This window comes from Sciurus vulgaris, assembly GCF_902686455.1.
Source record: "Sciurus vulgaris genome assembly, chromosome: 8".
NCBI lineage: Eukaryota > Metazoa > Chordata > Mammalia > Rodentia > Sciuridae > Sciurus > Sciurus vulgaris.
Genome location: NC_136468.1, coordinates 115,651,639 through 115,664,342, shown reverse-complemented (window position 1 = coordinate 115,664,342; position 12,704 = coordinate 115,651,639). Strand labels below are relative to the sequence as shown.

The 12,704-nt window shown below is 38.9% G+C and overlaps 1 long non-coding RNA gene across 1 annotated transcript; it reads right to left on the bottom strand.

Annotated features, from left to right (window-relative positions):
- Positions 1-7,643: 7,643 nt before the first annotated feature.
- Positions 7,644-12,240, bottom strand: LOC306668299. The gene is made up of 3 exons (XR_013765843.1): positions 12,016-12,240; positions 10,266-10,342; positions 7,644-8,013 (listed from the first exon to the last, which is right to left on the bottom strand). It is a non-coding gene; the product is annotated as an uncharacterized lncRNA (long non-coding RNA).
- Positions 12,241-12,704: the final 464 nt, after the last annotated feature.

The window sequence follows — 12,704 nt, the reverse complement described above, 5'->3', positions numbered from 1 at the left end:
ACAAATATTCAGGGAGTAGACATGGATGGGGTGGTGGCTGCCTGCATGGAGTGCTAAATAGTTAAGAGACAGACTCCTCTAGGTATCTAAGGAGTTTTAGAAGGCAGAAACCATGTTCTGCCCAGCCAGAAATGACACATTGGTGCACTTGTCAAGTGGTTCCTTGAGGGTCATGCCATTAAGTTCAGTCAGATGGATTGGATGGGTCCTGGACCGGGAGCCAGAAGGCCTGAGTCTGGGCAGTGTCCCTTACCTCTAAAAGGCTAATGTGGACTCTTAGGCTCCCTGCAGATCTAGCTTTAACTGAATAATAAAATGATGAGGTAGGACTTTAAGGAGGGAGGGTTGGAATGGATGGATGAATGAGCCAAATCAAGGAGAGGAATGAGAAACACTCAGGTCCCAAGCCAGAGCTGTGAGTCAGCTGCCTCTTTTCTTTCTTTTACTGTCTCAGCCTGGGTCTCGCTATACTTTGGACTCATGAGACTGTGTTGGGTGGTAACTGGCAGCTACATTATATTTATTCACTGGAGGAAGAAGCTGTGGCGGGAGAGGCGTGCCCAGCAGTGGGTGGAAGTGATGACAGCTGCCACCTTCACTTACAGTCCACTCTTGTACTGGATAAATATGCAGAGATGCCATGGTATCAATGCAGCTATCAGATAGACCCTCCCCCAGCTGTTACCAACATGGAAATTAAAGTCAAGATTCCGGATTGTCTGTGGGAGTCAGACACCCCTGAAGGCAGGGCTTATGGCCTCAGAGGCAGCAGCTCCAGGGCTCAGACCCCTGTTGCTATGCAAGCTGCTCTGGTGGTCTCACAGCAGCCCCTATCTTAATAGATGTCACAGCACCTGTCCAGATTCCCATTCCCGATTCCCATCTTTCAGGAGATACCCTTTGCCCCACCCCTCCACAAAATGCCTCCCATGCTGGAACACACTGTCTCCCACCCGTTGGACATCGATCCTGAAAGGAATGTCCACTACCATTCCCTTCCCACACTGGCCTTGGAATTAACTGTTTCAATGCCAAGCTTTTGCTTCATATCCCTAGCCTCCACTCACTGAAGGTGGGAGCTTTACATACCAGGGGTATGAGGAGAAAATGGAGCTAACCTCACAGCAGTCATGTTGAAACCAATGGCCCACTTGGGTGATACGTTATTAAAGATTTTTGGAAAGTCAGTCTGTTGTGTCTCATTTGCCATTAGGAGGGCAATGTCCTTCCCTGTTTGATGGTGGCACAAGTGTAAACAATACAATGAGAACTGGAGGTTGACTTTGAAGAGACACATTGAATCAATACTTCTGGAATAGCTCAATTCCTCCATTCGAACGTGTGCAAGACCCTGGGCTAGGTCCCGAAAGGCACTGGTGTTGTGCAGGATGGTAAGTACAATTGGCACAAGAACGACAGTTGCTGAGGGCTCACAGGTATGGCAGTCCACAATGGCTATGCCACTGATCAGACAAACCTTCATGAGGCCCATGAACCACACCACACTCTGGGCTGAATGGCTGATATCTATGATGTACTGAATCTTAGGTCATTGTCTCTGTGAATTGTTTCTAACAGAAGAGCAATACAAAATGGCTATCTTGTTTCTTCTCTTAGTGATGAACAGACAGGTTCCAAGGGCATATGCCATTAGTTTTGTTTGTTTGTTTTTGTTGAGCCACTTCTCCAATTTGCATCTGCCTGGCATTAACGTTCCTGGTCTTTCCACCATATCCCACAGTATCCTTTCCCTAATCATGTCTTGTTAAAACATATGTGGTGAATGCTTTAGTGTTTGCAGAGTGTCATCAGCTTGGTCCACAGATTGGCTTAGAGGAAGGGCTGATGCAGCCATAGTATATTTTTTAGAGATCCATGGCTACACAAAAGTGAACAGTCCTCTGTCACTTTATTACATGGGAATACCTTTTATACTTTCTGGAAATGGTCCTAAAAGGAGAGACAAATGTAATTATGAGCTATTTGGCCCCAGCTTAAAGATGAGAAAGCCTGGTTCAGGCACAATAATTTTAACACTTACTTTGGAAATGAGCAACCCACTCACCATAGTTGCTCCAAACTTTAAACGTAGATTTCCCTGAGTGGAATGACCAGATTTTGCCTATTTTGTGGAGTGGTGTGTGTGTATGTGGGGGGGTGTTTGACAAAGAGAGATTTTTGTTCTTGCTTGGCACTTAGTAAAACAGTTAATTTCTTTTTCTTTTCTTTCTTTCTTTTTTTTTTTTCTGTGTGGGTTAAAGGGTTTAGGTCCAGAAACTGAAAAGAAAGCTTTAGCCCTATCTTTATGACCTCTGTCTAGCAATGGCTTTTAAGCCCTTTATTTAAAAAAAAGTAAGGTAAGCAAGAACTTTCTTTTCCCTTTTATAAACATGATCTTATATTGTAACTCAAAATATAGAATGGGGCTATGTGGATCTTCTCTGGTAGAACAGGGGCAGAGGTTCTCTCATTCCGCACCTTGTCCACTGAGTCTTGCCCATTTCAACCCTGCACATGCCTAAAGCCCAAGACCTACAGTATTCACTAGAACACTGCATTGTGCCCACCATCTGTTAGCACTTGCTTTCAAAGAAGGAAGGAATCCATAAACATAAGAATCAAAGCAGATTTTTTGTTCTCTTAAGAACCAGGGGAGGTGGGAGAGACTTTAGTAAAACACAGTGAAAGAAGAAGGAAATGTTTAGACATAGTAAAATGCCTCTTATCACTGATATGAAATAAGCTCAAATGAAGTCATGAAAACCTTGAATTTATTCACTAAACAGAGCCAAAATTGCTTGTGTGACCAATATAGCTCCACTAGAACAAAGTAGATTTATATTTCTTAATATGAGAAAACAAGGGAGGTTAAGTTCATATAACAAACAATACATGCTCTATAAAGTCTCAGGATAGCCATATGTGTTCTGGTTTGATTATGAAAGAAACCACATCTTGTTGGTATTGGTAAGCAAGCCAATGAGGTGTGCAGCAAACAAAAGGTGTCACTAAAAACAACTCAACAGGCCATTACACATATGAGTCCATCATAGTCAAAATCCTCAACTGTAACTGCAGGACCAGCAAGGGGGGGTGGCAGGGGTCATGTCCAGCAACTGTGAAGAAAGGAAACTACAGCAGAATGCAAAACAGCCAGTAGCAGGGGAAGGGTCTTTCACCTCCTTTATGAGCTTGATTCCCAAGGTTTTTTTTTTTTTTTTTTTTTTTTTTTTTTTTTTTTTTTTTTTTTTTGTGGTGAGGCTATTGTGAATGGGGTAGTTTTCCTAATTTCCCTTTCAGAGGATTCATCACTTATGAATAAAAAAGCATTGGATTTATGAGTGCTGATTTTATATCCTGCTCCTTTACTGAATTCATTTATGAGTTCTTGAAGTTTTCTGGTGGAATTTTTTGTCTCCTCTAAATATAGAATCATGTCTCTCGGCAAATAGTGTTCAAGTTCTTGTTTTCCTATTCGTATCCCTTTAATTTCTTGGTCTAATTGCTCTGGCTAGTGTTCAAAGGATGATGTTGAAGAGAAGTGGTGAAAGAGGGCATCCCTGCCTTGTTCCAGATTTTAGGGGGAATGCTTTCAGTTTTTCTCCGTTTAAAATGATGTTGGCTATGGGCTTAGCATAGACAGCCTTTACATGGGTGGTATGTTTCTACTATTCCTATTTTTTCTGGTGTTTTGAGCATGAAGGGGTGATGTATTTTATCAAATGCTTTTCCTGCATCTATTAAAATAATCATGTGATTCTTTAAGTCTGTTGATGTGGTGAATTACATTTATCGATTTCCCAATGTTGAACCAACCTTGCATTCCTGGGACAAAACCCACTCAATCCTTCTGCACTAGGTTTTTAATATGTATTTGTATGTGATTTGAAAAATTTTGTATCTTTTTTAAAAATTGTTTTTGTAATTGCAGATTGACAGCATGCCATTCTTTCTTTTTAATGTGATGCTAAGGATCAAACCCAGTGCCTCACACGTGCTAGGCAAGTACTCTGCCACTGAGCTACAGCCCTAGCCCCAGAGACTATCTTTTCAAAGCATTCTCTTTCTCTCTCTTTCTCTGCTGTCTCCACCAACTCCTCCAATTCTTTTCTAGTAGTTAAAAAGAGAGCAACGCCACCAGATGACCTGTATCTTCTTCATTCTAAAGACACTATTTCAGCCAACAGAATAGGAGAATTTCTATCAAAAGTCTAACACTTAAAAGAACTTCATTTTGTCCCCACAGAGATAGAATCCTTAATCTCTTAACACCAAAGAAGATCAACGTAGCTTATATTTCTACATATTTCTTTAAAAATATCCCAAGAGACCCTGACCCAGCCCAGTGCCTCTGTGCAAGACTTCCGCACCAGGGAGTCCTGGCCCAGAAAACCAGGCCCAGCCCAGCCCGGACCCAGACTGAGATTTATCACCCATGTGCCCACTGACCATCTGTCAATAAGTGGGGCCACCTCTGCCCACTAGCAGGGATTACAGCCCACCTGGAGTCCACCATCCCTAAAGGGACATCACCCTTCTTGTGGTACAGCATTAAGTTCCTGCCAGGCATCAGGCTACTGAAGAGTAGGAGGTTTGAATATTCCTGTACAGTTTTATTGTACTTTTTATAGTACTAATAATATTACAATTATTCATATACCTACTATTATTCCTACTTCTCTTTTATTAATATTTTTCTCATCCTATTTTCTCCTTATGTATCTGTCTCCTTGGAGTCTCTTCCCTTTTCACATGCTAACAATGAATTTCTTTGAATTCCGCTTTCACTACTCCTATGACATTGTACCTCTATAGATGCACTTCTTACCTCATTAATGTTATACCCTACACTCCTCCCCATCCTTTTTGCCCACCATTAGAAATCATGCTCCTTATTGTAAACCTATTGGCTAAGCTGAAGATAATAATTGAATTCATTATCTGTTTATTAAGACAATGTGGTTAATATCTTAAAAGGGACTATTTGAGTTAAGGATGCATATTGTTTGTGTGTTATGCTGCTATTACTGATCTCTCACTTCAAGGTGAGGTATTAGAAACCTTCAGGGACACTAAGTCTATAGGGGGGAAGCTGCAATACCTCAGATTCCCACTCCTAGAAGGGAAGATACATGAACAACATGAGAAAACAAGGGAAGAAAGGATCCCAAACAAACCTAGATGCTATGTCAATAAAATCCAATGACAGTATGGTAGAAAAAATGTCAGAAAAGGAGTTCAGAATGTACATAATTAAAATGACGAGAGAAGCAAATGATGAGATAAGAGAGCAAATGGCAGGCAATGAGTGTTCGCTAGTCAACAGTTAAAAGAGCAAACACATGAAGCAAAAGATCATTTCAATGGAGAGATAGAGATTTTGAAAAAAAAATCCTTGAAATGAAGGAAACAATAAGCCAAATTAAAATACTTAATAGAAAGCATAACCAATAGGCTAGATCACTTGGAATACAGAACCTCAGACATTGAAGAAACAAATATTTAATCTTGAAAACGAAGTTGACCAAAAAAGAAGATGGTTAGAAATCATGAACAAAACCTCTAAGATTTATGGGATATCACGAAAAGACCAACATTAAGAATTATTGGGATTGAGGAAGGTACAGAGATACAAACCAAAGGAATGAACTATCTATTCAATGAAATAATATCAGAAAATTTCCCTAATCTAAATAATGAAATGGAAAATTAAACACAAGTGTCTTATAGGACACCAAATATACAAAATTACAACAGATCCACACCAAGTCACATTATAATGAAAGTACCTAACATACAAAATAAAGATAGAATTTCAAAGGTTGTGAGAAAAAATCAGATTGCATTCAGAGGGAAACCAATACGAATATCAGCAGATTTTTCAACCCAGACCCTAAAAGCTAGAAGAACCTGGAACAACATATTTCAAGTACTGAAAGAAAATGGATGCCAACCAAGAATCTTATACCCAGCGAAACTTACCTTCAGATTTGATGATGAAATAAAATCCTTCCATGAAAAAAGCTAAAATAATTTACAAATAGAAAGTTGGCACTATAAAATATTCTTATCAAAATATTCCATGAGGAAGAAATAAAAAACAGTGATGTAAGTTAGCATAGGGAGAAACTACCCTAGAATAATGGCCAAATAAAGGAGAAAGCAAGTCAAACACCAAAAATAAGCCAAAATGACTGGGAATACAAATCATATCTCAATAATAACCCTGAATGTTAATGGCCTGAACTCATCAATCTAAAGACATAGACTGGCAGATTGGATTTAAAAACAAAAGACCCTACAATATAATGCCTTCAAGAGACTCATCTCATAGAAAAAGATATCCACAGACTAAAGGTAAAAGGATGGGAAAAAATATACCACGCACATGAACTCAGTAAAAAAGCAGTGGTATCCATACTCATATCAGATAATGCAGACTTCAAGACAAAATTAGTTAGAAAGGATAGTTTGTGTACAACCAGAGAAACTACAGCTGTACCCCATTTGTCCAAAATGAATCAAAATAAATAAATTTAAAAAAGAAATGAATTTTAAAATCTGTGTATCTAAAAAAAATTCCTAAATTACCTTTTTAACCTTCATTTATTTAAGATTGCACTTATACTCAATGAACCTTTTGCTGTTTGGTAGTCAATTTAATGAGGCCCCCAAGAAACTTAGTGAAACCCTGAGTCTAAATAAAATATAAAAAGGTAGAAAGGAATGAATGTGTCTCAGTAGTTAAGTACCCTTGAGTTCAATCCCCAACACCAAAAAAAAAAAAAAAAGCATGCATAAAAATACTGCATAAGATTACTATTAGGGGATAGGGATGTAAATCAGTGGCAGGGGGCTTGCCTAGCATGTGCAAGGTCCTCAGTTCAAGTCCCAGAACTGTAAAAAATAAGAAACAAAATGGGGGAAAAAAAAGAGTCCATCCATTCCCAACTGTCAGGCTTGGTGTATATGAAAAATAAATAAGTTTCATATTGAGATCTGACTACCCATATCCAAGAAATCTCATTATATATATGCAAACATTCCAAAAATCTGAAACATTTCCAGTCCCAAACATTTCACCTAAGTGATACTCAGGCTATAGTAAAGTTGGCATTATCCATATTTAGATGGTAAGAGTTTAAGCAGTCAAGTGACAACAGCATAAAATCAGGATATTAAAAATTTTTTAACATCCTGGAAGACATGCAATAAATAAGCCTGGTCTGGGAGTACAAGCTACCAGGTAAGCTAGTGCTAAAAGAGTGTTTCCATAAGATTATGTAGCACCAAATATTAGGACAAGACTGCCCACTGTTGTTCTATTTCCCAATCAAAAGAACCCCAGGAAGGCTATCTTGCTTTCCCAAACTGAATAATATTTATTGGAAAAGGGGTCAAAGTCAACATAGTCTAATGCCTTTGTTATGTCCATAATGGAATTAATGCATCTGCAAATATTAATTATGTCCTTACCAAATCAAAGTCAAGTGCTCTTCTAATCCGATGATCTAACCATTAAATGCTAATGGTTACCAGAAGAACTAACATCTATTTTTAAGTAAATTATATACAGAAATGAAGAGTCCCACAAACAACATTTAGGGCTGGTTTAATATGTTGTGACAGTAAAAGTTTTGCCTATAATTGGATGTAGACAGCATGGAGAATTCTATTTCCACCTAAACATTACCCATTCTTCCCTTAATAGACCAGAGTAAAAATCATGTACAAAATGGGCTTTTTCTTAATAAAAACAGAGTGCATGAGCTTCACCTTCATAAGCTCAGGCATCACTCACTGGGTTCAACCAGTGCTGCTGAAAACACCTTTCACACTCCCTACGTGGGAGCAAGCTGCCCAAGCCTGCATGAAATACTCATAAGCCAGCCCAGTGCTCACCTTCTTCTGCAGTCTCTGGAGGCCTGCTGCTGTCGGGTTTGTTTGTGAGAGCACCGATCAGCTCCAGATTCTCTCACAGCTTGGACACCAAGAATTTGGACTATCTTCTTTCTACCCACAACAAAGAACAAAGAAGGTTTAAGTGGCTGGAGTTGCAGCTCAGAGGTCGAGCACTTGTCTAGCATGTGTGAGATACTGGGTTTAATTCTCAGCACCACATATAAATCAATAAAATAAAGGTGCATTGACAACTAAAAAGAAGAACATTGAAAGCAGAAGATCTAACTTGAATCCTGAGTCTCTACTATGTTCCCTCTAAAGGCACTGAAGGAATGAATAAACAAAGGCCAAGGATCTTTGTTGTTCAGTGTTGATGTGTTTCTGGCTGGATTTGAGTCTAGATCATTAAGGCAACATTATTCTCCAGATGATCTCATTTGCTATGAACATTTGGCTGATGGAAGAAGGCATATATCATCAGCAGTAAGGAAATGTACCCTTGCTCAGGTACCTGTACAACACCCATTTCTTAAATGAGGAGAATATTGCTATCTAGGAGCTATATCACACTAACTAAATAACTGTCCTAAATATCTCAGACTTCTTTGGGACCAGACCACTTGAGGAAGAGTTTTATGCCCATACCAGCCTAAATACCCTCCCCTAAAATAACAAAGAAAACAATAACAAAAAGAGCTGAACACAAACAGAACACAAGTATTCCCCTATACTTCCCTCTGTTTCCCTATGGTGATGGTCAATTGATGGCAACAACTCTCAGAAACATAAAGAAGGAGCTGTAATAGTTGTAATTCAAAGTAGTACTTGTTTAAATATTTTTAAAAAGTTTTCACAGTACACTTCCTTTTATTCCCAGGAAGATCTAGAGTGTGTCATGAATATAAATTTAATTATAAAAAGAGAGAAGTCTGCCTTCTATAAGGCTACTTTCTAACTGTTTAGGCTACTGTGAAGAGAGGGGCCTGATCGTATGTGTTTTAGAACATCAGTTCATCTCACATTAATTTTATTCAATGTGTATTAATATTTCTCTCTTCTATCACTACTTCTACTTAATAGTTACTGTATAGTAGTTAACTCTATTTAGGGAGTTCCAATATGACCCATGTAATGAAAACAGATATCAATTGCAGAATGGTAAGGACAAACTGAATCTGGTTATGGTGCCTACCTGAAGCAGGACAAAGGGATTAGTACACTAGAGTCAGTTAAAAACAGAAAGGGTCAGAAAATAAACTCAAAAAATTTAGGTGAAAGTGTATACTGGTGATGTTTTCTGATATTTTCTGTTAAACTGTGAACTACTGCTGAAACCACTACTACTGTCTAAAGTAAACGACTGTTACCTTTTCAAGCTCAACACTTCTATCTGGCTCTTAAATTCTCTTATTCTCCAAGTGAGGTTTAAAAAAAAATTGCAGAGGCAGAAAATCAATAAGAGCCCAGTTGATAATGCATTAAAAAATTAAATATATGACTTGTGATGATATAAATATGTTAAGGATGAAGAAATAAGTTGGAAAGCATTACATCAAATAGTGCCTGCACTGTGGTTCTACTCCAAGTTCATTTCCTTTAAGCCTTATATCCTCTGAAATTATCAAATGCAAGATGCATCTTGATGACACCATAGAAATGTAGTAACAATCTTCCTGGCTTTCCCTTTATCTGAGCCCAGGACTCATATTATTAAACACTCTAATCAGAGAATACTGTACTCGATCTTTCAAAGGATAACAAAGCATATGAAAGATTTCTTATTTCATCATTACATTATGTCTGGGTAGAACAAAAAAGAAAATGTACATGATGAAGGGAACTTGTTGACACTGAAGGTATTAATGTACTAAGACTGCAGTCTAAATGTGGGAAATGATTTTGAGACTGGATACCATTTTTAGATGATCTATACCTTTGTCCTCCATCATGAGTATAGATAATTGACTGTCTTAGCTTAAGTCATTTCCCTAGGGAAACCTTCCTGATCTCTTAGAATTTCCTCAACATACCCTATATATTTCCTTTATAGCATTTATTAGACTTGTGATTAGTTATCTGTGTACTCTTGTGTTAAAGATTGCTTTTGACTGATGGATTTTGAGCTGCACTAGAATAAGGGTCACATGTCTATGCTGCTCACTGGGGCTCTCCCAGCTTGGCAGAAGATACATACCTAACCCGATATTCATTTTTCACTAACATGGTAATTTACTAATTGCTTTGCCTTGAAATTTTAGTACCATGAGCTCAAATTGTTACTTTTGATAAGAAAGTAGCATGTCACAAGCAGAGAGTTTCTCATGCATTTATTTTTACTTCAGGGTAAGCCTCCTGTTATTTACCTTTATCGTTGTGATTTTTATGGTATCAATTCTGTTGGTCACTTGATCAAAAGACTCTCTTTGCAGAATGGCAGCATCTTAGAGGGCAAAAAGAACAAGGAAAGTTTAAAGGTGAATGAACATTAAAACTTGAATCACACCTAGAATTTAAAAAAAAAAAAATCAACTGCTCAAAATTATTTAGTGTGTTTCAGACACTTTTAAGACAACTGCCAGAGGAATGGGACTATGAGAAGACAGAACTTTTACCCAGACTAGACTGGATATGACGCGACTGGAATTGTAGCATGGATGGATACTATTACCAATTTACTGTGATTATGTTTGAGCTTGTTTCCAGCTTTGGTGGTTACTTGAGTTTATAGTACAATTTCCTATTTTTGGTTTCCCATTTTTATATATGCCGATGTCTTTGAAGTACGAAATCTTTAAAGGGTAGGGCCAAGAGCTGTTAAGAAGATAATCTACAGGGTCCCAGCACAATGTATGCAAAAGGTAATTAAACAACAATAAAACAAAAAACAAACTATGTTCTAATCACTGACACTGACTGCATGAAAACTGCAGAGTCAGGGTTCATCAGAGATTTCATAGGTTACTTGGTTTACATGTAGGAAAAATGAGGAACTGAATTCAGTGACCTTGTAAGTTGAGCTGTTTTGACCTGATCTATTTTACATGGATTTCCTGAGATCATATGCAAGAGGTTTTCCCCCTCCCAAACATGCAGACAGAAGGAGGATAAATCAGAAAGACAAGTTCAGACTTGCAGAAATATCAAATAATTTTGGTAACTGTCGCTATCACTGCTATTGCCTATAACAACTTAGAAAAGATCAATAAGACCTCCTTTGGAAGTATGTGCCAGAACTTTCCGACCACATGGGGCACTGGTAACATAATGCATCTAACACATGCTCTTTCATATGCCTCAGTTTCCTCATCTGTCCAGTGGAACCAGTGTCCTTAAGTTCAGTGATGTCTGTGTGTGTATGTACCTACATTTCGTGACCACAGTCGGAATTTATCCCAGTCCACCAGGCTCAGCTTCTGTCTTGGCCACAGGCTTTCCCATGATTCTCTTACAGCAGGCTCTTGCGACATTCACTTCTTATTAAGGATCAACTTGTTCAAATCTTTTCTCAGTTTCTTCTTGTGAGAAATAGAAACTCCAGTGGTCTATTTTCAGAATGCATTGAGATATAAGAAAGACAGCCAGAGGGGAAACAGAAGAATAAAAAGTTGTGCAATAGCTCCAGAGCCCATGGATGTGGCAGATCCAAAATCCATCACCTGAACATCCCCTTGACAAACAGATGGGGGAAGGGGTCAGTCTGACCAACAGATAGAAACCTCTCTGTTAAGACAGAGTAACTTAGCTAAGTAAGAGCTAAATACATGTCAGAATGCATGCACCACAAGAATGCTTTCATTCCACAAGAGAGCAGTGTGAGGGAGGAACAACAAGGTATATTTCTTTAAATATCTCAATTAGCCAAATGTCAGAGCTGCAATAAAGATAAAAGCAGGTGGACTGCCCACCCAGGTATGATTGCACTGCAGACCTTATTTGGTAGCACACCCTTCTGCAGAAGTACTTTGCTTTTACTTTGCTGGGCTACTTTTGAGCACAAGTCTGATTCCTCATGACACCTGGCATATCAAATATTCTCAGATCTGAAAAGTTGGGTGTTGTAATTCATGTCATTCTCTTTCTGATGACTGTGATTACAAAACCAAAGCTCCTAACCTTTGATGAGCTGAATGTGGGTGTGCTGACCAGAAGTGAGCAATAGGGAACAGGAACAGCTCCCCTTCCTGATATTCTGTGTGGTCACACCCTGGCTCGGGCCCAGGCAGCCTCCAGGAATCTGAGGCCCACTGGCAAACCTCTGGATCAGTGGCAACCACTGCAACAGCAGCCACCTATTTCTTCCCTTGCCTTCTTCACAGGTCCTAAACAGAACAATAGAAATTCATCGTCACTGTGAAAGAGAGCACACCTGAACCACAGGGTGAGAAACTAAGACATTTCCAGGGCCTGCCTGCAGCCAGGAGCAAGCAATCTAAGTGAGAGGGGAAAGTCACAGAATGTTTGAGCAGAGTAACACGATCTATTCTTAAAAGAATTATTCTGGCTACTGATAAAGATGGAAGTAACAGAATAGTGACAAGGGGCCAAGTCAGGACCACTAATACAATCTGATGGGAGGCTTGGCTAGCCTTGATTAGGAAATGGATTTCAATCTGAAATAAATGTCATAAATGAAGTAGGCTGCCTCAGAGGGTGGTAAGCAAGTCCCTGAGTCAATGGACCCATGGGGGACGGGTTACTCGGTAGGGAAGTTGTGCCATCAGCACTCAAGCATATGAAAGGAATTGTACTAGACAGCTCTCAAAGTCTCTTCCAACTGGAGATAATGTGGTTTCGGGAAATCA